We start from the raw sequence: 27,310 nt of genomic DNA on the forward strand, positions 1-27,310 counted from the left end.
TATGTTTTAATTATAGTTTGAGAACCAGTATCACAGAAAATGAGTTGCTGGAGGGCAAGGCCCAAAAGCAAAAACAAAAAAATATGGATCATAGTAGGCACTTTGCTAAAAAAAAATTGTGAATTATGGTATGTTTCTGTAAAGGCCTCAGGTTGCTGCACGGGGTGGGGGTGAATAATTGATGAAAATATCGTCTTAGGAACATTTTGTTACTTTAGCTTAAACAAGGGGAAACTGATGAAATGATTTTTAAAAGTGCAATAGTCAGTGTAGAGTGGCTTTTAAAAAATAGACCTGAAGTCAGATAGGCTGGTTTTAGGTGTAGCTACACCAGTTGATGCTATATGGATGAACTTGGATATGTGATTTTCTTTCTGGAGGCTGCCATTTCTTCATTAGTTATATGGACTAGATGATCTCTAAGCTTTTAGCACCACCAGCTTTTTCTGCAAAGGACCAAACAGCTAATTAGGCTTTAGGCTGCTATACCAAGTTTCACTGTGTGGCTTAAGCAGAAATGTTTCATCTTGCAATTGTGGAGGCTAGGAGTTGAGATCATGGTATCAGCAGAGTTGGTTCCTTCTGGGGACTGTGAGGAAGAATCTGTTCCAAGGCTTGGAGAAACTTCACCCAACTTCTACATGCATGTTCACATGGTATCCTCCCTGTGTGTCTGTGTCCAAATTTCTCTTCTTTGTAAGGACACCAGTCATATTGAGCTAGGGACGGCCTCATCTGAACTAATTATATCTGCAGTGATCCCATTTCCAAATTAAGGTTACATTCTGAGATGATGGGGGTTAGGTTTCAACATATGAATTGTAGAGGGACACAGTTCAATTCATAAGATTATTCTTAGCTCATAGACCATACAAACATAGGTTACAGACTATAGTCTGCTGATCTCTTTGGTAATAAGACCTCTAAAATCCTATAATTCTCTATTCTTTATGGCTTTATATCATAAATTATCTCCTGAGCTCCATTTGTTTCGTTTCTGGGTTTGTTGTTGTTGGAGCATTTACATATGCTAGGCACTGTTCTAGATGTTGGGACACAGCAGTGACAAACAGATTAGAATCCTTGTCCTCCCGGATCTTATAGCCTGGTAGGAAAGGGAGTCCAGCAACTAAATATGAACAATTCATGTTAGATGGAACTACGTACTGAGAAAAAAAAATAAAGCGGGAAAGAGAGAGAGCAATGGGGTTGAATTTTAATACAGCAGTCATGGAATGCTTCACAGAAAAAGTAATATTTGAGAAGACACGTGAAGGAGATGAAGGACCCAGCCGCATGAATAATGAGGGAAACTATTTCATCTAAAGGACAAGCAGTGTAAACTCTGAGGTAGAAATGGGCCTACCATTCCTGTGTTCAGGAAATAGTTAAGGGGCAAGTCTGCTTGAGTGGAGTGAGCCAAGGAGAAGAGGGGCTGAGTATTTGGAGATGAGGTAAGAGAGGTAGAGAAGGTGAGAGGTTAAATGGTGGATGGCCTTGAACCCCACCCTAAGAGCCAGTGTCATGACTAGGTTGTGATGGAGGCGCCCAGTGCCCTTTATTTAAGGAAAGTGGTGGCTCATAGTGGTGCAAGTGCTAGGTGAGCCCCTGAGAGTGAGCACCTCCTTTAGTGCCTCCTTAGGTACCTCCCTCCCCTCCTCCAGTCTGGGCCTGGAAAGGGCTCTGGCTTTAATTAAAAGTGAACTAGGAAGCCCCTGGAAGGTTTTCAACAGGGAAGTGGCATGATCAACATTATATTTTATCAGGATCATTCTGGCTGCTGTGTTTAGGGCAAGGATAGAGTAGAGGGGGCCAACTAGAAGACTACTGAAATGATTTCTACAGTAAAATGGTGAAAGTGTCTAGACCCGGTGACCCACCAAGGATTGGGTCCCTCCCATACAGCTATCCGGCACAAAACCAGTGAACCTTGGGTTATCTTTTCTTTTTGTTCTCACTCAACATTCTTTGGAGATTACCAACATTCTAGACTGTATGTCAGGTGCTGGGGTTCCAATAATGAATAAGAAATGGTCACTGCCTCAAAATGTTAATAGTCTTTTCCTTCTTTCCTATCTTCTTTCCTCCTCTCTTCTTTCCCTCCTTCCTTCCTTCCTTAAATATTTTGAAATTTTAGCGAAAACAAAAACCCTTCCTCAAACCTTATCTTTTAAGGAATCTGCCACACATGCTAAGGTTTTCTGGTCCAGGCACTCCACTCCTGTTCCATTTGGAATAGTATATATTTGGTAGTGAGCATCAAGGAAGGGCTTCAGATATTGGAAGTGATTATGATTTCTCATGGGACTACTACATCTACCTTTCAATAGTAAGACCAGGGAACTTTTAGGTTCAGAAAGTTTCCTATCCTCATGCTCAATCTTTCATTTTATAAATGCACAGACTAAGACCCAGAGAGATCAACCCACAATTACTTACTTAGTGGGAGAGCATGGCAGACTGTATTTTTCAAAGCTAGCTACACAATGTCCTCTATCCCACATGCTCTTTTGAATATGACATTGATACTCTTCCCATGGAAAGATTTTCCATTGCTGTTAGAACAAATTACCAGAAACTTAATGGCTTCCAACAACACAAGTCTGTTCTCTTACATTTCTGGAGATCAGAATTCCAAAATGGATCTTACTAGACTAAAATCAAGGTCACAGCAGAGCTGTGTTCTTTCTGGAGGCTCTAGAGAAAATCTGTTGCCTTGCCTTTCCCAGCTTCTAGAGGCTGCTGGCATTCCTTGATGCCTGGCCAGCATCACTCCATCCTCTGCTTCCACATCATATTTCCTTCTCTGACTCTGACCCTTCTGCCTTGCCTCCCTTGTTATAAGGACACTTATGGTTACACTGAACCCACCCAGATAATCCAGGATAATTTCCCCATCTCAAGGTCCTTAACATAATCACATCACAAAGTCCCTTTTGCCAGGTAAGATGACAGTCATAGGTGTGGGGATGAGCACATGACTTCTTTAGGGGGTTGTTTTTCAGCCTACCACACTGGGTAAGCCCATGACTATAGCAGAATTGAGCTGCATACCTTCCAAGACTCAGCCATGAAAGTGATACTGCTTCCAACTAGTTGGCTTGAATCAATTGTTTTTAGAACCCAACTGCCATCACCATGCTGTGAGGAGACCCCAAATAACCCAAGCAGAGAGACTACATGGAGAGGCCACATGTAGGTGTTCTGGCTGGCAGCCAGCTATAGCCTCAGTTGTGAATCACATCCACCCATGTGAATGAAGATGCTCCAGGTGATTCCAGTCTGCAGCTGTTGCATTACCCCCAGCTTATAATATTCCCACCTAAGGCCTCAGACATCATAAAGAAAACAGACATACCCTCACTATGTCCTGTTCAAATTCCTGATCCACAGAAAATGTGAGAAAAAAATAAAATAATTGTTGTTTTAAGCTGTGAAGTTTTGGGGAAGGACTTGGTATACAGTCATAGGGAACTGACACAATGGGCCATGACCATATCTTCAGTTCCTTAGTCCCAGGGCTTTTCCCAACCCAAATATTACTTCACATTCAAGCAAGCAAATCCATGAGTAAAAATCATTTATTGAGCACTTATTAGGAGAAATGCCCTTTGAGAAATTTAAAAGTCTGTTAAACTGGCTCTTCATCTTCAGAGAACACTCTTTAATCTGGTGGTAAAGATGTACAGAGGGTCTGTCAGGAGTGGAGTAAGAAGGCTGGTGCACTAGTTGTGGTAAGGGTGGTAAGATCCCAAACCCTGGGCATGGGACTGAGAAAGAAGAAAAATTAGAGTCTGAGAACTTTCCTCAGGATTAGTTGACAAGAACTTCCAGGCAAGGAATATGTAGAGAGGTAAGGCTAAGGAGAATTTTGTTGTTTCTTAGCCATTAAGGCAGATGCGAAATCTAAGAGGAAAGTAAGGTTTGAGGAGCCTTTATGGCACATAAATTCAGGGTCTGGTCAGAGTTTCCACGATGGGGAAACATAATGTTTCCATGTGTCACCAAGCTCCAAGCTCCACAAGGACAGGCACTCCTTTGTTTTGGGACCTCACCCTATGTATCACGTCACATGGCTGTTGATTTGTATCCCTTAACATCCTTTGTAATAAATCAGTAAAATATTAAGTAAAAAAAAAAAATCGTGTCTGGTCATCAGTGAGGCTACTCTATGTTTTAGAAAGCATTTTCACCACTAAATAATGCTTAGTTCCCAATGACAGAGCACCTAAAGGACCAATGAAGGGCACCTTAGGAGGTACTACTATGTATGTAGGCAGAGAAATGGGATTCCTAACATCCATCACCATGAGCATACCTAGTCTTCAGCACCACGTCTCATGGGCAATGTAGTTTCACACAGACTTGCTGAATTCATTCATCTCAGTAAATCACAGCAGGTTCAGCAGAAAAAGTGGCATTGTCACCATTTTGCTACTTAGAAAACATTCAGAAGTGGCAGGGCCCCACTCCTTCCCAGTGTGTGCTACCTCTCCAAGAGAGTTTCTCAAATCTCAGGAAAAAGGCAAGCAATTTTGCTCCCATTCTCTGGTGAGTTTCAAGGCATTTTCATGTGGACCTCAGAGATATAAGCAAACAACAATTTGCTACCTTAAGCATGATCTATTTTGTTTTCTATAATGGGTAACTTCCACAATGGGTTACAAAGTTTGCTTCCACATAATTATAAATACAGTATTTCCTACTCTATTTGAGAAACGCAAATCATAGCCATGGCATTCTCCATTTTCATCCCTGTCCCCTACTCCACAACCAATCCTTCCTCACTCCGGCCCACAGAAGTTGCTCTAGGAATTTACCAGAGGCACAAATGAATTCTTTTTACTTTTTATTTTCTTCCCCATGTGAGCACAAGTGGTGTGCAATGACTCCCTTGAAAGTCAGGAAAGCTGTGACAAAGACACTTAGAACATATTCAACTAGTTGAGAACAAACTGGAAGACTTTTTTGTGGTCTCAGATGGGATATACATAAAAAATGGGTACATCAATACTCCAATTTAGTTTTATTAAATAACATTTTTCCTGATTCAAAACTAACACACTTTTATTTTAAAGATTTTAGAAAGAGTTCGAAAGGAGCTATGAGAAAACAAAATTCCCTTTTGAACTTTTCACCCAGAGATAATTATTGTTGATAGTTTGATGAAAATACTTTTGGACTCATTGTTTTCTTTTTTTCATTAATATACCCTTAAAAACACTATTTAAAAAAGATTTTATTTATTCATAAGAGACAGAAAGAGAGAGGTAGAGATACAGGCAGAGGGAGAAGCAGACTCTCTGTGGGGAGCCCGATGTGGGATTGGATCCCAGGACCCTGGGATCACAACCCGAGCCAAAGGTAGGTGCTCAATCTCTGAGGCACCCAGGTGCCCCCTTAAAAACATTTTTTATGTAATTTTGCTGCACTTACTGATTTGCAAGCTGATTCTTAGGAATTAGCCCTTTTTACTTAATACATTATGAATATCTTCCTAAGTCAGATTTTATTCTTGAAGCCAATGTGAGAAGTTTTCTATAGGCTAAATGTATTTATTATATGAACATTTTATCTATGAAACATTTATCTTTTCTATCCTCCAGTGTTTATTTATTCAACGAATATTTATTGAAGACCCACTGTAGGTCAAGTACTGTTCCCAACATCGGGGACACGAAGGAGAATAAAGCAGACAAAATTATTGCCATCTTTGACCTTATATTCAAACACACAATAGTCAAACAGGCAAATAAACATGTAATATAATGCTAGATGGTGTTAGAATAGTATTTCTCCTATTTAAGAAAAACAGAGTTACAAACGTTTTGCATATAGACTTCAATTGGTTCTCATTTGTATATTTACCCCGAAATCTAATTTAGTAAAAAGAAACAGCTTACAGTCCTCATCTGTGGTTTGTATGAGTGTCCTGTAACTGCACCAGCAGCCTTGGGGAAATCATGAATGTTTCAGTTATCCGGTGCTTTGTGATAAATAACCTCCAAACAGAGAGGCTTAAAATAACAACTTATAGTCATCTCTTAGGTTCTATAGGTTGACAGGGCTCAGCTGGTCACTTCTTGCTTGGGGTCCTATGCAGTTGGAGTCAGATGGCGACTGGGGCTACAGAGAGTCTGTCCTTGCTTGGGCTGGATGTCTAAGATGGCTTCTTCCTTAAGTGTCTGGCACCTCACCTAAATGGCTGGGATTTCTGTGGGTGGGAGGAAGTGGGCAGATGTCTCCTTTTTGCCATGCAGCCTCTCAACACAGATGACTTGGGTTTTATCACAGCATGGTGGTCTCCTAGTAGTTAAACTTCTTAGATGGCAGCTGGCTTCCACAAGCATAAGCTTTCAAGGAACCCAAGGCAGAAGCTACAAGGCTCATTATGACCTAGCCTCAGAAATCACAGTCAGTCCTACCATACCCCATTGGCTACATAAAGCCTGCCTAGATTCAATGAGGGAGGGGTCTATGCAAGGATGTGAATGCCAAAAGGCAGTGTTTATCACAGGAGCATCATTAGAGCCTCCCACTACCAAGAAGAGAAAAGTAGCTTAATTAATGTCATTTGACTATGAAATACTAAAAGTTACTCCACAGAGCTCAGCATATACCAAGTGATGGTTCTTTCTCAAAACAGTCCCAACACCACAAGCCTGCTAATTCTCTGGGTCAGGTAATGCTGGCAGTGGACAGAAGTGCAGACACAGCCGTTTTGTTCAAAAGGTGTGACTCTTTTGATGCATGGTGACTGGGGAGCCCTTTTGCAGAGAAAAAAAAAAAAAAAGGACTCCTACCACTGGGAGCCAGACAGTAGGACTGATTTCTTTTCCCAGAAGGACAAGCACATTTGAATGCCCAACTCTCTCCTGCTCAGTATACCAGGTATGTTGTCCTTGGGCTACTTTATCATTTAGGCTAGCGGCAGCCCTGACTAAGAGCTACTACATACTTGGTTTGGACTAGGTGCCTAGGCCAGTCTCTACATATGTACCTACTCATTTTGTTTTCATAGGCACCCATGAAGTAAAAGCTACCTTTGTTTTACAGATCAGAAAACTGAGGTACGGGCACTTTCAACCATTTGCCCCAGATCTCATAGGGGAAGTCCAGTGCCAGGGCCCATCCTCTTAACCACCACTCTGGGTTGTCGTGAGAAGTCACTCACTTCTCTGGGTTGCAGTTTTTTCATCTGTAAAACAGAACTAACACCCCTTCCCTCCCAGACTTGCATTAAGAAACGAGTGTCTGCCCAGGTTTGCGACTTGTAGGCTATGTAACCCTGGACAAATCGTTTAATCTTTCTGAGCCTTGGTTCCTTATTTAACAAAGGAGCATGTTCTGAGGAGTCCATGAGTTAATGCATAGAAAGTACAGTGTCTCGCATAAAGGGTTTAATAAATGGTATTAATTGGTATTAATATTATTATTACTTCTATTGTAGCACAGCTTCCAGGTTAAGTGGAACCTAACACCCTCACAAGTCTCCTGCTAAAATTCCTGTTATTAAAAAAAATAATAATAAAAAAAATAAAAAAAAATAAAATTCCTGTTATTTTCTCTGATTTTTACTCTTTCCTTGCTTTCCCACCCAGGAAACAGCTGCACATTTGGGCAGAGGGACATAAAAAGCATTGGTAGATAGTCACATTGTCACCGCAGATGTCCCTGCTTTGGCTGAGGACAGAGGACAGCAGCCAATATTCACAGAGGACTGCAGATGTTCTCCTTTAACTTGGATCAGAGGGACCATTATAGACACAGTGTGGGTATTGCAGACTTTACTGTTCAGAACGGAATATTACAGAATATGCATGCATTCATCCAACATTTATTGAATACCTACTCTGTGCTGAGTTGCCTTGGAAATACAAAGATGAATGGGACATGCTCCCTATCCTCTTGGACCTCAAAATATAGATGCACATAAATTGCAGATAAAACACATGTAATTAACCAGAGTACAGTGTGAGGCTTCTAGGTATCGTAGAAATACAAACAGTGGCTGATCTCAGAAGAAGAAATTTTGTCAGAGAGGTTTGGAAGGAGACCAGGAGGACTTTTAGGATGAAGCAGTATTTTATCAAGACTTAAACTAAATGAAAGCCTTCAATAAGCAGAGGTAGAGCAGGGCAAAGACTATTCAAGGTGGAGGAAATGATGTGAAGGCAAGTAAGGAAAAATCGGTGAGTGAGCTGTGTAGGTAGAGTGGGTGTGTACATGGCAGGTACTCCTGATTGGCTGGCCCACCTCCATCCTTGCCCCCACCCCCACCCCGTCACCTTCCACCACATGATACCCTTCTGGCCACTGAGTCATAAGCAGAAGATTGCTGGGTTAGGATTCTGGGAGAGTATTCACTTCATCCATAAAACAGGACAGGCTCAGTTAGGACTCTTTCCTTCAGTTTGACTCTTGCCTCCTATTGGGAATGTGACTAAGATGCCTAGAAGTGTATTTTGAGGTCATGAGATCAGAAGCAAAAGTCATATAATGGGATGGTGAAACAGTTAGAAGGAGCTTAGATCCATCATTGACCACTTGCACCAGACCTGAACTGCAGACCTATTAATTTCTTATTATGTGAGAAAAATAGCTATTTGTTTAAGCCAGCACACATTAGATGTTTTGTTACTTGCAGCCAAAGGCATTCCTGACTGATACAGGGCAATGGTGACTCACAGGATATAAGGCCAGAAAAATGGGTGGGATCCATATTTCAAAGGGTCATAGAATCCATTCATAGACTGACTGTTCCTCATTTAGGAGGCTGTGAAGAGCCAGTGAAGGTTATTAAGTTGTACTTTAGGAAGTTTTATCCAGGAACAAAAGAAAAAGTCCTTGGAGTCCAAGAAACCTTTTGAGAAACAATTCTAATAGTTGCTGTACAAAGTAGGATCTCCCTGTCATAATCTCTACCACAAATTTGAAAAATACGTATGTATAATTTGATATATACAATGAACACTTTGTATGTAAAGTATACTTATATAAAACTGCTGCATTATTAACTTGAAACATATAATCTAAAGAAAATTTCATTTTGCTTTTTGAAGGCAGCTTCAAAAGCAGTCTCCTGTTATAACCTCTTCTGCACCCAGCTGTGACCCTCCACCCTCTTTTCTCTTTAAAAATTAAAGAGCAATCACTGTATAAGTAAGAGAGGAATAGCAGACAGTGAAGGAAATGAGAGCTGTGAGAAGCATTTTATAGGAGGAATTGACAGGTCTCGGCAACTATTTAGATGCTAGAATCAAAAAGCAGGATGAATGAGGGATAATTCCATGGTCAGGACTATTTCACTCAAAGTTTCAGGAGAGAAGTGTGTGTGCAGAAGGAGTAGGTTTAAGGGCAGAGCAGAGGGAAATGGTAGGTTCCTCAGACACAACTGACTGTCAGGTAGGGAAACTTTAAGAACTGTCCACATCAAATGGGCCCACTGCAACCTGCTCATAGAAGAGGGACTCTAATTGGAAGCTGGTGCCCATGAGGGTCTTCCTGGTCAAGTCTACTCCATTCTATTCCCCCTATGTGATAGTTAATCTTATGTGCCACCTTGATTGGGCCATGAGATGCCCAGATATTTGAGCAAACATTTTTCTGGATTTGTCTGTGAGGGTGTTTCTGGATGAGCTTTATATTTGAATTGGTAGACTGAGTAAAGCAGATTGCTCTCCCCAATGTGGGTGGGTCCCATCCAAATCAGTTGAAGGATTAAATAGAACAAAAAGACTGACTCTCCCACAAGTAAGAAGGAATTCCTCCTACCTGAATATCTTTGAGTTGGGACATCAGGTTTTTTTACTGATGTTTTGTCCTCAGACTGAAACATTGGCTCTTCTTGGGTCTCAAGTCTGCTGACATTCAGACTAAACTATCCGTACCATGGGCTCTCCTGGGTCTCCAGTTTGCTGACTATAGATCTTGGGACATCAAAATTCCATACTCATGTGAGCCATAGTTCCTCATAATACATTTCTTTTTATATTTGGCTCTGTCTCTCTGGAGAGTCTTGACTAACACAGCACTCCATTTCTACTTATTCCATATCCAACCTCCTCTTTGTCCAGCTGGTCCCCAACCAGGCTTCTCTATCTCCAGGTTTAGCATCTCTGTCTACTGATTCTCTTCCCCATGGCTTGGGACACCCTAACTGCCCAGACCACTGGAACTGCCTCTCAATCTGTCCTTTCCTGGGTGACCTCCTGGTATTGCAGCTTCACTTGGGGGATAGAAAGATCAATAAGGCACTCTTAAAGACCTCAAAATTCATCCATTTTACAAAGATTTATTGAGTGCCTACTATTCCTCAAGCTTTGTGTAAATGAACACAAATTCAATATTTGATGACCCAGCCCAATGACCCAGCCCTCATGACATTTGATAAAAGAGCAAGACAGATAAACTTAGAATAGAAAAGCAATAGGTGACAGAGGCATGATGGAGAAATGTCAGGACTAAGTGGGGAGCTGGAAGGATATCTGGAAGACTTCAGAGTGGGGGGAACTCGCTTGAGTGGCAAGTGAGGGAGAGCCTCCCAGACAAGAAAGACAACATGTGATAGAAGTGTCACCATGCCTAGTGCATTTTGCCATCATGCTGCTGTAGCTTCAGGTGGGGAGAGTATGTGTAATTAAATGGATGAATGAAGCCCGAAATGTAATCTATAATTTACTTACACAATTTACTTAACCTCTCTGAACCTCCCTCTGCTTCTCTGTAAAATAGAGATTGCCCCATGGGATTATTACGAGGATTAAATGAGATAATGAATATAAAGTATTTAACACAATGCCAGGCCCAGTAAGTGCTCCATAACTGATTATCTAGCGGATCACAGGCCAGGATTAGACTGGCATTTCACAAAGACTGCAATAGTGTGTCGGAGTAGATTGTATGGAACAGGAAGTCCAGATGGGGGCCAATTACAGGAGTTTAGGCCAGGGACAATGAAGCCCAGAGTGGACAGTGGTGTTGAGCATAAATCTTTAGTCAGTCTAGGGGATCCCTGGGTGGCGCAGCGGTTTGGCGCCTGCCTTTGGCCCAGGGCGCGATCCTGGAGACCCGGGATCGAATCCCACGTCGGGCTCCCGGTGCATGGAGCCTGCTTCTCCCTCTGCCTATGTCTCTGCCTCTCTCTCTCTCTCTGCGTGTGTGACTATCATAAATAAATAAAAATGGTTACATTGGTAAATTTAAAAAAAATCCTTAGTCAGTCTAAAACGGTGTTTCTTTAAAAAGGAAGAAGAATCTCTCATATTAATCTGGCATGATAAATTGTAAATTAAATGCTGTAAAACAGCAGCAGCAAACAAAAGCTAGGAAAATGCTTAAATAGTTTATGGAGTTAGTCATGAAGAATTTGGATCTCCCTTAACTCTGGAGGGTGGGAAAGCTTCCCTGAATGCACTATGCATAACACTTTTCCATTGCATTCTATCATGCTGTGGCCATTTGTCAAGGAGGCTCAACATTTAGTCATATGTAGCAAGTTATTCATTATTTTAAAAAAGATTTTATTTATTGGAGAGAAAGAGAGTGAAAGGGAGAGAGAGAGATCATGAGCAAGGGTGAAGGGCAGAGGGAGAAACAGATTCCCAATGACCCGAGCTGAAGGCAGATGCCCAACCAATTGAGCCAAGCATTGATTATCAATTATTTACTATGTGCAAAGCATTAGTAAAATTGCCACACTCTTTAGTGCAAGATCCAAGTTTGTTCAAAAAGATTGTTCTTGTGCTAAAGAACAAATCCTGGAAAAACTAAAATGACATGTAATTTTTTAATTTGAAGATGTAAAAGCAACTGAATTTTCAAATGACTGTAAATTCAACCACTGCTTCTTTAAAAATGGTATAATACTCAGAACAAAAGAAGAACTCTAAATTTTCTCACATAATTTATACAGGTCCCCAAACCAACCAATATGGTTCTGTGGTGCTCCACTGGAATGTTTTGGCAGGAGAAACAAAGATAAACTCTAGAGCTGTCTGTTTCCTTCAGAATGGTTTGTTCTCACGAGCACACATGAATTCAAATGTTCACCGGGGCTTTTTGAAGTTCACGTAATATGATGTTGAGTGGTACATTAAACAATGCCTTTTCTTATGAGTTGATTTCAAAGGGAGTGCAATAGTGTGGTCTTTGTCAATTTTCAGGCATATATAAAATGAACACATAAGCTCTGTGATGTAGAGGGCTTCTTTTTTTCTGAATGAAGGTGGGAGGAAACAGAACCAGACTCTCGTACCTGGCAAGGTGGATCTTGTCTATAGGCATCTAAGTAGAAGCTTATACATTTTGGGGACCTCCTGTGTTACATTCAAGTTTCCATATGTAGATCCAAGGAGATCTCAGTCTACTGCCACAGCTTTCTACCAGGAGTTAGGGAGAGTTTATATATTAGTTATCAGCCAAGGATATAGCAAATTTCATCTTGTTTTTAACATAAATGGGGGGAAAAAGCCAGGCAGGATATTAAAAGCATAGAAAGAGCATTTGGTAAGAATGCCCAGTGCCCAGGTACGCCCCGTGCTGAATGTGTATGCTGATGTCACTTCATTTTGAGATCAACCATCCACAGTAGTTGCCCATCCCCCTCTTTATCATAACATTCATCTTCACTCTAAGATCCTGAGGTAGCTCTGTCCCGTTCTCATATTCGCCATCAAGGGTTACAAACTTCTGCCATTTGCATCAACATTTTAAAACTGGGAAATTTCACACAAAAATCTTAATTTTTCACTTCTCTTGTCAAATCAGAAGATTCTTACATGGCAATATCAGCTTGGAGGGGCAGGCCCCTTGAGAGGCGATGGTTAGAGTTCCTCTGCTTCCTAGGACACTGAGGATGCAGGTCAGTCTCTGTTTCTCTTGCTTTGACACTGCTGTGTTTCTTACAGCAGAGAGTTATTTCTCTGTGCTTATATCTCTATCTAAGGTGGGGAAATGAAACACACACACCCACACACCCCAAACCAGAGTCAGCAGTACATTTCTAGAAAAACCTAGCCTCCTTCACACATTAGATGTTTGCACTGTTCCTTCTATGCTTCTGTGTTTGCTGCTTTCAACAACCTTTTACAGGTTCCAGCCACAAGCCTCGTTCTGGGTTCTAATTTCTACTCTGCCCCAAACTGGTGGTGTGACCTTGAGTGAGTCACTTCACGCAAGGTCAACCCTAGCCCCTTCCTCTGTATGGTGAGGGCAGTGGGTCTCAACCCTTCAGCTCAGAAATGGAGTTGGAGCTTTGCTGGCCTGGGCAGGACCATTCTCCTTCTCTCTCTGGCCTCTTTTCCATAGAAGTCTCCCAGGGTTAGGCAGGCACTTTAGTCCCAAGCTGGGGATGCTGACTGAAGAAAGAGAAAGAGAAGGATTGGGAAATGAAAGGAGGAAACAAGCAACACAAAGAGGAACTCAATCCAGAGATGAGCAGAGGGGAAAGGGGAAAGAAGATCAAAAATTTGTCATTCAAAACACCCAAAAATGAGGGGCGCCTGGGTGGCTCAAGTCAGTGAAACAGTGGACTGTTGGTTTCAGTTCAGGTCTAGATTTCAGGGTCAAGAGATGAGCCCAGGCCACTCTGCACTGAGGGTGCTTGTTGTCCCTCTCACTCTCCCTCGGCTCCTCCCCCTGCTTGTGTGTAGCTTGTGCTCTATCTCTCTCTAATAAATAAATAAATGAAATATTTTTTAAAAAGCACACACACACACACTCAAGAATGAAATAACATGATCAAAATCTTTTTATATTTTAAACAAAATTACACTAAATTTTAAAAGCCATAAATGTTAACTATAAGAAAATTGGAAAATTCTGAAAACTAAAAAACATAAGAAAAAAAAATGAACTATAATCATACCACTTATGGTCAAGGACTCCTTAACTCTAGGTATATGCTCTTCCTAACTTTGGTTTTTGCATTCTTTTTATAGCTGTTATTATATGAAAACTTCACTTAATTTGAAAACAACAAAAATCATAAAGTATAATAGAACTGTCTCACTAAAGTTAAAACTAGATATACCATTATACTTTGGTCTCATTTATGTTTTTTAAATAGGCAGTACTTCCAGCAAAATGAAAAAAAAAAACTTGAATAAAATCTTTCATTTTCCATTACCTTTTCAATTTACCAGTGTAGTTTTAAAGGTTTTGACATCATTACTCTGACATATGGGCTTTATTATAAAAGGGTTTAAAATAAAACCAATTTGCAAAGTCTTAATAAAGGAATAACTTTCTGCATTCTGACTTTTAGGTCTGAAGAGCATTTTCCTATGATCTTTTATCTTTCTTTTCTTTTTTTAAGTAGGCTTTCCTTTCGCAGGGGTTGGGGTGTCATTTCAGAGGTCAAACATTCCTTATGTCTATTATTTCACTTCAATCAAGCGCTATAAAGTGCTGGTGATAAAATCCTCTTAAAATTGATGATTTCAGTTTTTATGACATAGCCTAGATATGGTTATAATTCAGTTTTAGATAACCTCTTTTGGATGCACAAAGGAAAGGTAAGAAGATGTGATTAAAAATGTTTCTAGAAGTGAAAGAATAACTTCATTGCTCAGAGAAGCTGGGAAAGAGCCTATCTCTAACTCTGCTGGCCATTAAGTGTGCTCAAAGAATGAATGCCCCAGATACAAAGCCTAGGACAGGAGAGGCTGCCTTTGCCCAAGCAAGCACACTTATTTGCAGGTCAGTTTACCTGATTTGCAGAAGATCTCCAACCTTATCAGAATGGGACTACCTGGCTTATTCTGTTTCTGCCTTGTTGATACCATAGCCAGCCTTTCTTTTACTTTCTTCCTTTCTGAGAATGTCTAAAGCCTGGGGCAAGCTTCTGGGTGTCCTCAAGACTTACATACCACTGCTTAAAGAGGTAAAGATCTCCAGGGCTGCAGCAAAAGGATAAGGTAATCACTCAACCTTTGGAGATGCTCTCTTTGTCATTTACCAAAACAAGGTCTGAGAAAGGACGACTGCATTCAACGGTTTAGGGAAACTCTACCGTGCAAAGCCAAAGATTACTATTAGAGTTTTAGGTTGGAGAAAGTTCTTGTTGTAATAATTTATCTTGGAGAACAAGAGTTTATTTTTCATTTATCAAGAGCTTACCATTTCCCTCTTCAGAAAAATGCTTTGATGGATACACTATACCCAGGAAAACACTCACTCACAACGTATTCTTGTTTTTCAGTTCAAACTCCTCTTAGAGTTTTAAAACACACACACACACACACACACACACACACACACACACACACACACATTTCCAGCACTGGGAAGGAGGGGTGTCCCATTGGAACTGGCTGTCCCCAGAGTGGAGGACTTAGCCCCCTTTGCATGCCCAGTAATCACTTTAGCCCTTGCAAGGGGGAGGTTGCCCCTGAGAGGGGTTTTAAAATAAAAGTAAAAAGGATCCCCACAATAGGCACTCTGCTGCTAGGAGGAGCCCCAGTCTATACTTGAGTGGAAGCCACTGGAGGCTTAGTATTTAGAAACTCAGGGCAGAGAGCACTGGAGAAAAGGTGATTCAAGGGTTTTGCTGAGGATCATTTAAAAATTTTTAGTTACACTTCTCAGGAGAAGAAGAAAAAGAGGAGGAGACAGGGAAGAGTAGCAGAAGGAATACCCTTTTTAATATATGTGGTTAGAAAGTAAGATATACTTAAAATATTTTCCCCCTAAAGAAATAAAAATTGAGCTCTTCAAGGCCTACATTTCACTATCCTACCAAAGTCTCAAATTATATGCAGGTCAACTCGAGGTTTGGATGATGAAGTTCCAGTTCATCTGGTTCAACCAAAAGGTGGTTACTTTATCCAGAATTCTCTCTTTCAGAATTAGGCATGCTGAATCCTTTTTGATTGTATTGTGTTTACTCAAATTTTAAATGAAAAACTTTTTGCTAGTGAAACTCACTATGGGTGATTGAAACATTGGTGGGAGGCAAAAAGCTATGTGCAAAAACATCTGAAAATGAAACACTCCCAGCACATAATCCCTGCCTCGGCAGTGCACGGTTTTCAAATAAATGAAAAAAAGAAAAATGCACATGAGACTTCGCCTAGGAGAAGAAGGTGTGTGCAGAGGGATCTCCTCACTGCAAAGCACTGACATTTGACACCACTTTGAACCCGGCCTGCAGCTGGTGTCAGACTCTGAATTCTCTCCCACCTTGTTCTTGGCCTCTCACTCATTCCCATGGCCTAGCGCCCCAGGGCCTTTAGGGGCTCTCCCACCACAGAGGTTGCAAGCAGGGCAGAGGCTGGGTTGGCATCCTTGCCCAGGTTCCATCAGTGTTCGATGAGAAGTGATCAGAAGGCAGTATATCAATGACCTCCGAAGAGGCCACTCCCTGATTTGCTGGAGATTTTCTGTTGGTGTGTAATGAGCTCCTGAGAGATTGTAAATAGCTGTAATTAATTAAATCCCAGCCACAGTGCACTGGGAGAGCTCCTTGCGTGAGGGAACGGCACTAAAGATGTTGTTGTGGCTCCTGTGCTGCGGTAGCTATGGAAGCATGAGGGTGTGGTGAGAGATTAGGCTGCTGCAAAGCCGTTGTACGGTGCCAGATAGAATTATCCTTTGATGTACACTGGGGTCTAAATTGTTTTCTTTCCTTTGATACATTTAAAATTAAGATTCCGTGTTAATCTCCAATTAATTCTGAGATCAAGCTTCTATTTTAGCTCCTTGAATGAGTGAGATTGGAATGCTTTAAGGGAAGTAAAGCCAGAATAAGATATTTTCCAATTACATTAAATACCTTGTGGGCCCGGTTATTAGGCATTGCTGTATTAAGTGTGGGATTTTAAATCAGAATGTTATGATTTAAAATCAGAAATCATTTCAAGTCAGAAATGGAGCACTTAGGACAATAATGCTCCACACTTAAGTGGCTGTATCAAAAAAAGAAAAATAAAAAAATAAGAGGAAGGCTAGAAACTTCTATCAAAAGTGAAAGTTCATCATGAGCTGTGAAATTTAAAAGGGTTAAATATTAAGTATGAAAACTCAGGACAGAATACCCAAGATGCCCACCAGATGGGAATGTGAAGATGAGAGAAGAAAAAGAAGGAAGGAAGCCTATAGCTGACCAGAGCTTTTTCTAAACTGAGATCTACCGAGAAAATCAACCTTCCCCCACGTGGGGCTTCATAAAGGCCCTGACAGAGGGTCAAAGGAGAGTTGACCTTCACTGGATCCAGGCCAGGCTATGGGGTTAGTTGGGACTTAACAAGTCACCTTGTTACACCTCCATGCAATCTCATCATCCCAGGTGTTTGTAGCTGAGCACAGAAGAGGGAGTGATTCTTTATAGTAAGGAAATAAGCTTTTCCCAGTGAATTTTTAGCTACCCCATGGAATAATAAAGCATAGTAGTGACCATCAGGTGATGCCTGAGATTTGGCCAGCATTTCCCACAAATTTGTAGGATAGTCATGATTTTCAGTATTGTGACCCTTTACCTTCATAAATACAGGAACATAGAGTCTGAGCTGTAGTTTGGAGGGAAAAACATTTGTCACCACTCCTATGGAAACTAACTGGATAATTCAGTCTTTCTACTCTATTTCAAGAAAAGAGTGAACTTGCTTTTTTTTTTTTAGTCATAATTTTCTATTTACTGTCATTTGTCCTGGATATTGGGTGAAAGCAGGTAATTTCTTGCTTGTCTCTTCCATGCCTAATTAGGGGCCTGAGTCCCAAGTGATAATATCTCAAAGGGTACTTTACCATTATCAGCGGGTGGGGCCACAGAGTGGGGTGCAGAGCACTCTTCTACATGGGTCCTGAGGGGGCCTGCACCTGTTTTACTGGTTGCTAAATATTTTTAACATTTCCTGATACAAAAACTTCATTTTATGAGATTCCTGATCACCCGGTGAAGAGAGCTGTGGTTCAGTGAAACACACTGCGTTTGACATCATCAAAAGATTTGGATTCCAGTGCCATCTCTGCCAAAAGAAAATGAGACATTAGGTATGAATGCCTAGAATAAGAGAGTGGGCTCATTTCAGTATAACTGTGTATGATGACCCACTCTTAAGTACGGCCTTTCTTATGACATTAACATGGAAGGGAAGCACACTGGAACATCCCAGATAAGGTCAACCAGGCTACCACTAAGGTCTCATTGGTCTCTTTGACTCAATGCTAGGATGTAGGGTAGACTTATCAGGCCTTAAAAAGTATCTCCAAGGGAAGCCTGGGTAGCACAGTTAGTTAAGCACCTGATCCTTGGTTTTGGCTCAGGTAGTGATATGAAGGTCATGAGATCCAGCCCCATTGGTGCTAAACTCAGTAAGGAGTCTACTTGAGGCTCTCTCTCCCTCTCTTGCTGCCCCTCTCCACTCCTGTTCTCTTTCTCTCTCAAATAAATAAATAAATAAATAAATAAATCTAAAAAAAAGTATCCACAAGTCTTCAGAAAATCATTACTAAAAGTGTGATTCATTTTGGGTGGCCTCTTATTGAGGCACAGGGCCCTGGAATTTTGTTTTTAAACATCCCACAAGAGATTTTGACATGAATGCAAAGGTGCCAAACACTGAAAACCACTCAGCCCTGGTGACATTTACAAAAAAGAAGACAGTTTCTGAATACCCACACTAATGCTGCTCTGCATTCATAGAGCTGCTCAACTGCTCTATGAATGCAGTTTCTGAAATGATTACTAGAAAAGGGTGTGTGTGCGCCTGCATGTGTGTCTGAGTGCTTAAGAGCACATGTGATTGAGAGAGACTGAGTGTGTGTTTGAGTGAGCGTGTGTATAAACCGTGTATGCTTATGGCACAGAACAAATAATATTCTTAATCCAGTCCCTCTGGATTTGTGGCAATATCACTAATTCCATCTGGTTTCTGTGACTTTGCTCAGGTTTCTGTGACAAAGCTAGACACATTCTTGTCAGATTTGACCCCTATGAATTTAATGAACTTCTGACTAAGGCATCAATTGAGACTGTTGAAGTTTCCTTTAACCCACACTGATTTGCACAAGTAAAGTTGCACTAGCTGCAGTTTTATAAAAAGCTTCTCAGGGATCTCTGAGCCTCGTACAGATTAAAATTTGGAGAGGGGTGGTGAAAATTCTTAAAGTTAGCAGGCTTCCCAGTCCATATTTGTAAAGGATTATTTGTCCCCATCTGGCCTCCAGAGGTTCACTGGTCCTCAAATATGCTTGCAGTGTCAAACTCCTTTCATTCAGATACATAGGAGCAGAACGACAGTCCTACTTCTGTGTGACCAATGGAAGCAAACCCCCACTTTTCTTCCAGCTGTCTCTCTTTTCCTGAGTGAGCTGGTCTTTGCATTTCAGTTCAGTTAAATAAATTAAATGAACATTTATTGAGGAGCAGCTAAGTCCCAGGCACTGTCCTGGGTGCTATTGGTGTTTGCAGCTAGGGTGGGTAGGGTCTGGGTGACAGATGAGCAAGACCCAATTCCTGCCTGCAGAGTCCCAACCTCATGGGACAGCCCATGAAGATAGCTATGCAAGGAAATATCCACCACTCAAATATAATGAGTGCTAACCTAGTAGTTTACCCAAAGCTTGGAAAGAGGGAAAAGGTATTGTCTTAGGAAGTTCATGAAAGTGCAACTGATCAGTGTCTGGAAGGAAGCTAAGTGTTTTGAGCCTCATTTGTTTGGGTCTTGAACTATCCCATAAATGTTTTTAATTCTGTGATACTGCTGGACATAGAACCACAACTAGAAATGCATTGAACACTGATTACTACATATATATACACACACACACACACCTATAAGTATTTATGTACTGATTTAATCCTCACAATAGCCCTGTGTAATAATAAACACTGATATTATCCTCATTTCTGAGGTGAGGAAATTAAGACAAAGAAGATAAAGTGACAGAACCCCAAGGCCACACAACCAGTAGGCAGCAGAAGCAGATTTTGATCCCATACCAACTCTAGAGATAGAAAGCTTAAACACCATGCTGAAATGTATACACGTTTATATTTTATGGCACCAACAACCTACCCTTTACTTTTTCTGCCTACATAAATATTTATCTACCCAGTTTAGTATCCTTCTTATTTTCCTTCAATAGTTCAATTGTTTGGTGAGGAGAATGACTACATATTTTTAAATAATTCATTTTTGCCTTTATCCCAATATTTTATGAGTAGTCACAGAAGTCCCAACTGGAAGAATGCATATCTAAAGGGAGTTTCTCCCCCATGCTGTTGGTGTACTGTCCCAAGGGCCCAACAAGTTAGAGTCAGATAAGAAGGCCCACTGAAGAGGGTCTGGCTATGAATTTTTTATTTTCATTTTTTTAAAGATTTTATTTATTTGAGAGAGAGATTGAGAGAGCACAAGCAAGGGAAAGTGGGAGAGGTAGAAGAGGCCTCTGCTGAGCAGGGAGCCCAACATGGTGCTCAATCCCAGGATCCTGGGATCATGACCTGAGCTGAAGGCAGATGCTTATCTGACTGAGCCACCCAGATACCTCAAGGCTATGAATTTTTAAACGTAGACCCACATTAGTGAAGATACTATAGATATGTGTGCAAATGATTCTGCCTAAATTTGACTGCTGTCCCAACTCCTGCTAAACCTTCCGTGGGCATTCTGAATGCTCTAAATTTCTGCCCAAGGAAGGTGAAAGCTTCTCATTCAGATCCCCTCAGATCGTTATATTCTCAGACACTCAGAAGTGCAAAGTTAACAGCCAGGAAGTGAGCACCCACAGTGGGAAGTAGTACATCACAGGCACCGAGAGTCTCAGGGATCAGACAAAATAGGAGCCAAATCCTGGCTTTGCCATTTGCTGGCTGTGTGCCTGTTTAATCTCTCTGCACCTCAGTTGACATCTCTGTGAAACAGAGTGGAGAATATCTCCCTGACAAGATTTTTAGTGAGGACTGAATAAAATAATGTATATAAGATGCTTAGTACACTGCCTGCCATGTAGTCAGGAAACCATACTTTTTTATGATTTGATTATAATGGGGAAAGCAGAGTATGAGGTACTTTGAGGGTTGAAAAAAAGAGATCAAAAGCAAAGAGCTCAGAATTGAGTGCTCTACTGCAACTGTGCTATGTCCTTTGACTTTGTGTTTGCATTTGGCCCCAGGAAATCATTGCATTTATTAAAGCTGAACAGTTAGATGAAGAAAAGCTGGGCAGTAGTGTTAGGAACAATACCACAGGGCCCCCAAATGTTCTCCATACACTGCCCCCACCCACAGTGCCCAATCCACACTCATACTACCACCCTTGCTTGAAATTCGTTCCTACATCTCATGGTGTTCCTTCTCTGAGGGGTTTGAGGGTTTGGCCCCTGCTTCCATCTCACTGGCCAGCCATGCCAACTTCCCTTAACACCACACCCTGGCCCAGCTTCAGACAGTTGTGCTTTCAATTCCCTTGAGGCTTCTGCCCTGACCCATAGCTTACTTAGAAATGTGTTGTTTAATTTCCAAACATCTTTCTATTGTAGATTTCTAGTTGAATTCCACTGTGGTGTGAGAACATATTCTGTGTGATTTCTATTCTTTCAACTTTATTAACATTTGCTTTATGGCTCAGGGTATGGTGTATGATGTTGGTGCATGTTCCCTGTGCACTAGAGAATACATATTCCACTGTTATTCAACACAGAGGTCTATAAAAGTCAATGAGGTCCAGTTTCTGGCTAGTCCTGGTCAGGTCATCTAAATTCTTATTCATTTGGGGGCACCTGGATGGCTCAGTCAGTAAAGCATCCATCTCTTGATTGCAGCTCAGGTCATGATCTCAGGGTCATGAGATCAAGCACCACATCAGAAATTTGTTTGAGATTCTCTGTTTTCTCTCCCTCTGCTCCTCCCACTGCTCGCTCTCTCTCTCTAAAATAAATAAATAAATCTTTAAATCCTCATTCATTTCCTGTTATAACAATTATCTAAAGAAGGGTGTTAAGTCTGCAGTTATTACTGCATATTTTTCTGTTTATTTACTTCTATCAGTTTTTCCTCACGTATTTTGAAGCTTTACTATTAGATGCATACATATTTAGGATTATGACTTCTTGGAAAACTGACTTTATTATTATGAAATGTCCCTCTTTATCCCTGATAATCTTTGTGATTCCACAGTCTCCTTTGTCTGAAATTAGTATAGTTACTCCAGCCTTCCTTTAGTTAGCATTGTCATGTTATATCTTTCTCCATTTTTTTACTTTTTTTTTTTAAAGATTTTATTTACTTATTCGTAGAGACACACGGTGAAAGAGGGGCAGAGACACAGGCAGAGGGAGAAGCAGAAGCAGGCTCCACGCAGGGAGCCTGACATGGGACTCGATCCAGGGTCTCCAGGATCACGCCCTGGGCTGCAGGCAGCGCTAAACCACTGCGCCACCAGGGCTGCCCCATTTTTTTTTTACTTTTAATCTTAATCTATACATTTTGAAAGTGGGTTTCTTATAGATGGCATGTAATTGGGTCTTGCTACTTTACCCAATCTAAATCTCTGCCTTTTAACTGGTGTGTTTAGATCATTCACATTCAAAGTGATGTAGTATCATCATATTGAATTCTACCATCTTGCTAGCTGTTTCCTCTTTAGGGTACTAGTTCTTAGTTTCTATGTCCTCTTTTTCTGCCCTCTCTGGGTTTATTTGAACATTTTTATTACTCCATTTTATCTCTTATATTGACTTATTATTTATACCTCTTTTTTAAACTGTTTAAGTGACTGACTAGAGTTCTAATTATTTTCAGTGATAAAAAGTTTGATCTTTTTGTATTTCTTAAGAATGGGTTGGGAGAAAGCTATAGTTTTGTTTCTTGCTGAGATGGTCTTTGAAGTATTTTGGTTAAAATAGCTAGAATTTAAATAGCATATTGTAGTATGGAATATAATTTCATTTGAATAGAATGTTTAAATACATATTTCATTTGTAACCAATGAACTAACACATACTTTCTTTTTAATGTAGGAAGATTAAATCTGGATAAACAAAAATACTGTTTTTTACAAAAAGGAAAATACAGTAATTTTAACTTGTTCAACTTAATTCTGCTGAAAAAACATAGCCAGAAATCATTGAATTTTGCTCATTGGGAAAAATCCTGAAGAAATTTTCCCTTCTAAAGAAGCAGTTCTTATTTTTTGTTTTGGGACCACAACCTCTTTGAGAACTTGATGAACAATACCCTAGAAAAGCACATATACTCATACACATCAAATTTTGCATACAATCTCAGGGAATTCATTGAATCCCTTAAAGAATCTCTAGATCCCTGGTGAGGAACACCTGCCCTAGAGTAAGTAGTGAACGTTGTCAACAAGTATTTTGATGTAACCATATATCTTGGTATGTAGGCCAAACAGCAAAATATCAGGTTTGACTTGAGCTTCTTGGACAGGGCAACAGAAACTCTTGTCCTCTTAAACTTTTGTTTAAGCAGCCCCAGGTCCAGGTCATACCCAGCTCTGGCTCTTAAATTTGTCACCTGCCCAGTCCTATACTTTAATATGACAGTACTGCAGCCTCTACAATGGCAAAGGAAGTTTAGATAGTGAGAGCCAGCTGGCTAGTTTAAATTCCCAGCAAACCTAAAATGTGTTTATCCCTTCTATGCTATAAGGTAGAATTCTCCCGAGTGCAACGATAGCTTAAATTGTGGCTATAAACACTAAGACAAATTTGTCCATGAGCAAATTTTCACACTAATATAAAAACTATCTTCAGGAGAAGAGAAAGATGTTTCAAGCATCATTTGCTTGTATTTTTAAAAGAATGGTCCCCCATTTATACTTAAAAATTCAGTCGCAAAGCATTATGGCTATGAGTCCCAAAGAATCCACCAATTACTCCTCCCTTATTCTTCTGCCAGGTTCTGAAATCTCTCTCAAACTATAATACCCTCCCGAGTCAATCAAAACAGAGTTATTTGACTTCTTTCAGTAAAATTTTTAAAGCAAATAACACCATTAACTTTATCCATTCCTCCAAAGATGCACTTCCCATTGGCTTGTATTTCATTTTTTCCTTTCATGTATTTGTCTCTTTTAATGATTTAGTAAAAGCTGTATCTTCAAAATATTTATCTCATCTGCAAATGAATCCCACTTGTCTCCCAACTGACATAATGCCATATAGAAGTATTTTTAATATTATCGAATAGAGATGATGGAACATATTTTTCAATATTAATATGCCTTACTTTCCAAATGGTAAAAATAATGGAATATTTACATGAACCAGATTGAATGGAACCCTTTGGAAACAGCCATTAAGGAGCTGGTTGACCTGTGACTGGGAAGCTTACTCTGCCAGTGAAGAAACTGCCTTGGATTTAGTAGAGTTATTCCTGCACTCTACCTGAGACTCATCATATGATTTGTCATGCTTGTATCTGTTACTTCAGCAAACTGGAATCCTATTATTTTTAAATCTTCCATATCCTTGGACAAAATGTTATATATACATATTGCTTTCATCTTGCATAAGGGTGAATGGAAACAAAACAAGCGATGTTTATAATGAAAAAAAAACCCTCTTTTTCAAATTTCTTAAATAAAAATGTTTGAGAAAACTTCATTTTCAGAATATGTTAAAGGAACCCTAAAGGAAAGAAAGGCATCTCTTTTTGCATGTTTGTCTTTTCAGTGCTCTTTGAAATGATCAGAATGTCAGGACTTTGGCATTTCTAAAGGTACTCTAACCAGATAGTTTTAATTCCTCTTTATTCTTTGTAATAGTTTATACTCTACAAAAGATAAGCTTCCCTTTCACTATCGACTTTTCTTTTCCGCTTGATAAACAATGATACTTGTTTAATGTGTTCCCAAAGAAGGTTAAATGAACTTAGATCAATTTCAGTGACTTCCTTGTTTACATGTCATACTCATTAATGATATCCTCAAAACTACCATCCAACACAGCTCATCTATTCCACTCTGCTTTCTCCTCTGTCTTAAGCATCCTCTCTAAACAGAAGCCCTTTTTCAATTGCTTGGCAATATCAGTAAGACTCATTTTCACTTGGCACTAAGAAAAAAATACATTGCTGGTTTGATTCTGTTGTTCCAAATAAAATCAGAACTAGAAAGCCAGCACACAACTGAAAATTGATGCATGATTTTCTCCTTCAGTTCTTCACCCTAAAATGAGGTGTTGCACGAAATTCCTGATGTTCCAAGTTTTCCAAGATTATAGTAAAAATCTCAATGGATCATCAAATACGCTGAATTTAGGGTGGAGCATGCCACTTGGGAAAAGTCAGCCACCCTGGTTTCCACCAGCATTAGCCTCTGACAGCCATGCAGTGTTTGCTACTCTGACACATCCTAAGTTCCTGGTGTGCCGATTGAGGGTCACCTGCTTAATAATTCGGCCAACTGCTGCAAGTTCAAAGAAAGCTATTCTTTTCCTATAGCACCATGACAAACCTGCTCACTTCTTGATTTTCAAGAATCAGAGTATAAAGGACAATAGAGAGAGGGAAAGAAGGGAGGAAGTTACACCCATGAGGACAGAATTCAAAGAGGGAGCAAGGTCAAGAACTTAGCTGAGGTGAAATAATCTTTTGTAAATGAGTGAAGAACAAAGGTCAGAAGGGGAAAATTTGCCCATTTTCTCTTACAGTTTGGGGGTTGGGTGGAAGAATTTTCATCCACAACCTCAGGTAAGTGAAAAGCAGTACCTTAGTACACTACTGCTACAAGTCTGTTATGGCTGCCGGGAAAAAAGTTGGTTCAGGTTTTGAAAAGGGTGGAATAGACAAGGATAGATATATCAATATATTTATATCAATAGGTATGCCAATATTTTAAAAGTTTTATGTTTTGGGGTACCTGGGTGGCTCAGTCAGTTGAGCATCTGACTCTTGGTTTCAGCTAGGACATGATCTCAGAGTCATGAGACTGAGCCTCATGTAGGGCTCCACATGCCGCAGGGAGTCTGCTTGAGATTCTCTCCTTCTCCTTCTGCCCCTTCCCCTGCTCCCATGTGTGCTCTTTCTCTCAAATAAATAAACAAATCTAAAAAAAGTCTTATGTTTTTATATACCCTTTGATCCAATCATGTAGCTTCCAGGAATTTCCCATTTATTTATTTAATAAAAACATATTACTTATGGTATGTCAGGTAGTTTTAAGTGCTTAAGAAATTAACTCATTTAATTTTCAGAACAATTTTTTGAGATAGGCACTATTATTTTACAGGTGAGGAAAATGAAACACAGAGAGGTTACATAACTTGTCCATAGCCACCAGCTAGTATGTGGCAGAGTCAGCATTTAAACTTATGCTGTCTAACTAGAGTCCCTGGAATTAACTATATACTATACTACCTGTGATGGTTAATTTCATGTGTCAATGTGACTGACCACAGGGTGCCCATATTAAAACATCATTTCTGAGTGTGACCATGAGAATGCTCCAGGGTAAGATTAGCATTTGAATTGGTAGATACAGAAAACTACATTGCTTTTCCCAATGTGGGCAAGTAGGTGGGCATGTACAATTTGCTGAGGGCCTGAAGAGAGCAAAAGGCATAAGAAGGAGGAATTCTCCCCCTCTCCTCCTTTTTTTCCTGTTTCTCTGATCAAGCTGGAACATCCCATCTTTTCCTAACTTTGGACTGAGGCTTCTACCCCTGACTCCCCTGGTTCTCAGGCATTCAGAGTCTGACTGAATTCACACCACCGGCATTCCTGGGCGTCTAGTGTGCAGATGGTAGATTGTGGGATTTCTCAGCCCCAATATTGAGTGAGCTACTTCCTCATAATAAATCTCTTTGGATAAATTATATATATAAAACCAGTAAGAGATATTTATATAGCCAATAGAAGATATACAGTCGACCCTTGAACAACATGCGTTTGAGCTGCACAGCTCCATTTATACATGAATTTTTTTCTATAAACACAATGCAGTACTGTAAACATATCTTCTCTCCTTTATGAGTTTCCTAATATTTTCTCTAGCTTACTTCATTGTAAGATTATAGTATATAATACATAAAGCATAAAAATGTATATTATTGACTGCTATGTTACTGATAGGCTTTGGGTCAACATTAGGCTATTAGTAGTTAAATTCTGGGGGACTTAAAAGTTATATACAGATTTTTGACTATAAGGGTCAGTGCTCCTAAACCCCATGTTGTTCAAGTGTCAATCATATATATTACCTCCTATTGGTTCTGTTTCTCTGGAAAACCCTACTATACTGCCTAAGTAGTCAGCATGAATGTACACAAAGATTTAGCTATGAGGCTGTTCATTCAACACAAACACATTAATGCCTACTGTGTGCTAAGTGCAGCCCCTCTTTCC

At 40.2% G+C, this 27,310-nt stretch overlaps 1 protein-coding gene across 40 annotated transcripts in view; it reads right to left on the minus strand.

The window, feature by feature from the left end:
- The window catches only part of BMP4 (bone morphogenetic protein 4), a 348,264-nt gene that overhangs the window by 17,456 nt on the left and 303,498 nt on the right, over nucleotides 1-27,310 (minus strand). For 3 of the 40 annotated variants that reach the window (XR_007412341.1, XR_007412338.1, XR_007412336.1), the window contains one exon: nucleotides 12,257-13,358. The exons of 27 other annotated variants lie outside the window; for them this stretch is intronic. The gene's annotated coding sequence lies outside the window, so the exon portion shown is untranslated. Of the gene's footprint in view, nucleotides 1-3,576; nucleotides 3,771-12,256; nucleotides 13,359-13,756; nucleotides 17,967-20,297; nucleotides 21,872-27,310 lie in introns of those variants that run through there. 10 more of the 40 variants (XR_004818006.2, XR_004818029.2, XR_004818010.2 and 7 more) reach the window with 10 other exon arrangements.

The sequence above is a fragment of the Canis lupus genome, chromosome 8 (genome assembly GCF_003254725.2).
Source record: "Canis lupus dingo isolate Sandy chromosome 8, ASM325472v2, whole genome shotgun sequence".
Lineage (NCBI taxonomy): Eukaryota > Metazoa > Chordata > Mammalia > Carnivora > Canidae > Canis > Canis lupus.